Below are 3,771 nucleotides of genomic sequence, written 5' to 3'. Positions count from 1 at the left end.
CATCATTGTCTATAATGCCAAAATTAAAACAAAATAAAAACAAATATCCTTTAGTAAGGGATTGGCTTGATAAAATATGGTGCATTCACAAAATGAATTATTATATACATGTGAAAAAGGATGAATATAACACATGTGGATATTGTGTGTGTGTATGTGTGTGTATGAGTGAGGATATGTATAAAGTAAGTACAATTTACAAAATACAGAACAGCATGGAGCTTGCTATATATGCTTTGTGTGTCCTATGAATAACAACGGGAGTGAAAGAGTACAAGGTACAGAAAGTAGGGATGAAAGTAAGATTCCTCTAAGTATTCCTATTAGTACAGTTTTGACTTTTGAACCATAAAACTATTTTATACATTCAACAAATAAATGAAAAGTAAATTGTAAAGTTAAAAATTTATCTAACTATATATGAAATGGATAAGCTAACCGAACAGAATAAAGGATGATTTCAGGCGACTGCTTACTCTATAGCTTTTGTAGGATATATTTTAATACAGAAAGAATTTATTTTTTTAGGAGAAACTTTAGTTGGCTCCCAATTGATGAGAGAAAATTATTCTTTACAGAAGAATGCTGATACATGTGGAGGAGAAATGACAGAATTAGAAAACCACTATTTTGCAGGTTCCAATAAAATAGTTATCAACAAGGATAATCAATGAATGGTAAAATCTGTAGAAGAAAAATGATTAGGAATCAGGACGTAATCACATTAATCAAGTATCACATCACAAATTATCTGATAACTGCAAGGGATAAAATCTATTTTTCAATGGACAAATCTGGCAGTTACTACTTTCACAAATCATACTATATCTAATGATTGGATAATTATACCATATGTGCCTCTTACTGTGATTACCAAGTTCATAGCTGCATCAATAAAATGTCCTTGACAAAAATATTTAATGTGAATATCATCAAGATGTAAATTCCAATTTATAGGAAATATAGGAAAAGTTAATTATTACTATAATTAACAATCAGGCAAGTCTAGTACAGATAACTTTCTACATGGCAAGTATCTGATCTTTAAAAAAAGTGTAATGAAAAAACAAAACAAGCAACTATTAATAGATTAGCAAAGGTTTATTACTCAAAATACAATGCACATACTTGGATTAGACCCTGGTTTGGAAACTCATACAAATACACATACACATACCAAGTGTTGTAAAGGATATTTTTAGGAAAATTCATAACATTTGAAAATGCACTGGATATTAAATGTAATTACAGATTTTTAAATTTTCTTAGGTTTAAAAATGGATGATGAATTAGCATGAGATAAAGAGATACCTGCCACCTTCGAATGCTTCTCTTAGATAGGGGTAAAGAGGATAAAATGCTAAATATCACTAGATCTAGGTGTTGGGTAATGACATGTTTATTGTATTATTCTTCATTTTTTTTCCACCTGAAATTTTTCATAATAAAAAGTAGATATTCTATCACCAGGAATATTGCCATCACATCCTAACTAATTTCCCTATTTTCCTTTTCAGCACTGCAGTCTATTTTTCAATAGAATCATCAGAGTTTAAAATATGAGTAAAACCTTTAACCCCTTTATTCAACAATCTGCAACTGCTCCCCCATTTCACTCCGAGTCTAAATCAGAATCTTACAAATGCCCTACAAGGTCATACATGATCTCCTTACCTTAACACTACCCTCTTTCATCTCTGAGTTACTTCCCACGACTGTATCTTTAATGCAGTCCTTCTTGGCCACAATGACACCTTGACCTTTCTCAAACACTTTGGGCTTCTTCTCATCTTAGGGTTTTGTGCTGGCTATTCCTTCTGCCTGTAATTCTCTTCCCCAACATATTCAAGTTTATACTCAAATACCATTTACTTTACTGGAGCCCACTTTGATCATTCCACTTGAATTTGCCAACTTCTATGTCCATGTACTCTCAATTCCCTCTTATTCTGATGTACTTTTAGTATTTTTCCATAGCCTTTATCTTATTAGCCACCTGTCAATTTGTGGTACTGTAGTGGTTTAAATGTTAATGGGATGCTGGACACTATGGAGTAGTGTTTTAAATACCAGCAGAGTCACTCATGGTGGGCAGGTTTCAGTGTAGCTTCCAGACTAAGACAGACTAGGAAGAAAGGCCTGGCAATCAACTTCCAAATAATTAGCCAATGGAAGTCCTATGAATAACAATAGAATATTGCCCAACATAATACTAGAAGATGAACCTCCTAGGTTGGGAAACACTCAAAACACACAATTGCTGCATCAGTAGGAGTGAGCATACCAATGTTTTTAAAGTTAGCACAGGACTGTTTCTTTCTGTTGTACATGGGATCTCTATGACTCAGAGTCAATTCAATGGTAATTGCCAACATCATTCCCTTTATCACTAAGATATTAGAATGTATATATTTTGTTTATTTGCTACTGTCTATCTCTCCTTGCTAGAAAGTAAGCTCCAGGAGGGCAGGATTTTTTGTTTCTGGTGTTCACAGACATAGCCCAAATCTCTGTAATTTCTAAAACTGGCACATAGTTATACCATTTATTGAATAAATGACTAAGAGTAGCAAAAGTACTTGGATGGTATCTCATGTTGCTCTGTTGTTTCTTTTTTTGGTAGTTTATGGGAGATGTTGAGACTGACAGCATCAGGTCAGTGATGGTAAAAAATATGTTCCTTCGAAAGACAGATGGATGCAGGACAAATCATTGCAAATTAGTACTTAAATCTGCCAAGATTCTAATTATACTAATTCCAATTTTTTAAAAAAAGTCTAATTAAGAAAAAATAATCTGCTTTAAAATAAGAGAAACTGATTTGTGAGAAGTATTGAATGTTTTCCTGTACTGAATAATTTTCTGATTTTCAGAGGGCAGAAAGTAACCTCAACACCCATATAAACTTCAGGTTTAACTGTAAGTTCCTTGAAGACATTAGTGACTTTTTTTATATACTCTGAATAGTCATCAAATGGTTGCAAATATAAAATGAATGAATAAAATGCACATTGGATATAATGACATTATCAGCCCCAAAAGTTCAGAAAACTATATTTAAGTTAAAATTATGTCTTTTATTCAGAAATGAAAACATGAGTAGTATTAGTCATGTATCAATGTAGGAATGTGCAAATAAAGAAGCTCTCACAGTGTTCTTAAAATATATCTAAATCACTTTCAGAATACAGAATGGTACATGTCAATAAACCTGGTTTACTATAGGGAAAGTTAATTATAGATTCACAATTGAAACTTCCAGTAAACAGGAATTTCATACCTTGTGGTGAATGGCAGAATTTGAGGATTTTGAAACAAGTTTCACAAACGAAGCTGGGGGAGAAGATTAGCAACATTTAAGTTAAAATTCAAGCATCATACCAGGGAAGACAAGATATATGATAAGAACTGAATGGGAATCAGAAAAATGGAGCAAAAATATGCTACAAGATTGGAACCTAATGAAGAAAAGATTGTCAGTGAAACTTAAGGAAAGCAATCTTAAAATGGAGTGTAGAATTTTAAGGTTAGAAACAGGGAGAACAATTAAAGTCACATAAAGTATAAAATAACTTCAATAAACTTGAGATATTATATCAATGAGCTGGATAGGGATGTTGTTGTTTTTGTTAGGTGCTGTCGAATTGGCTCTAACTTATAGCAACCCTGTGTACAACAGAATGAAACATTGCCCCGCCATGTACCAGCCTCACAATCCTTGCTATACTTGAGCCCATCATTGCAGCCACTGTGTCAATCCACCTCATTGAG

Source organism: Orycteropus afer, unplaced genomic scaffold (genome assembly GCF_000298275.1).
Source record: "Orycteropus afer afer isolate SDZICR_OR568_19922 unplaced genomic scaffold, OryAfe1.0 scaffold00279, whole genome shotgun sequence".
NCBI classification, from domain to species: domain Eukaryota; kingdom Metazoa; phylum Chordata; class Mammalia; order Tubulidentata; family Orycteropodidae; genus Orycteropus; species Orycteropus afer.
The sequence above is the reverse complement of the archived record's forward strand: the minus strand, read 5'-3'. Positions refer to the sequence as shown.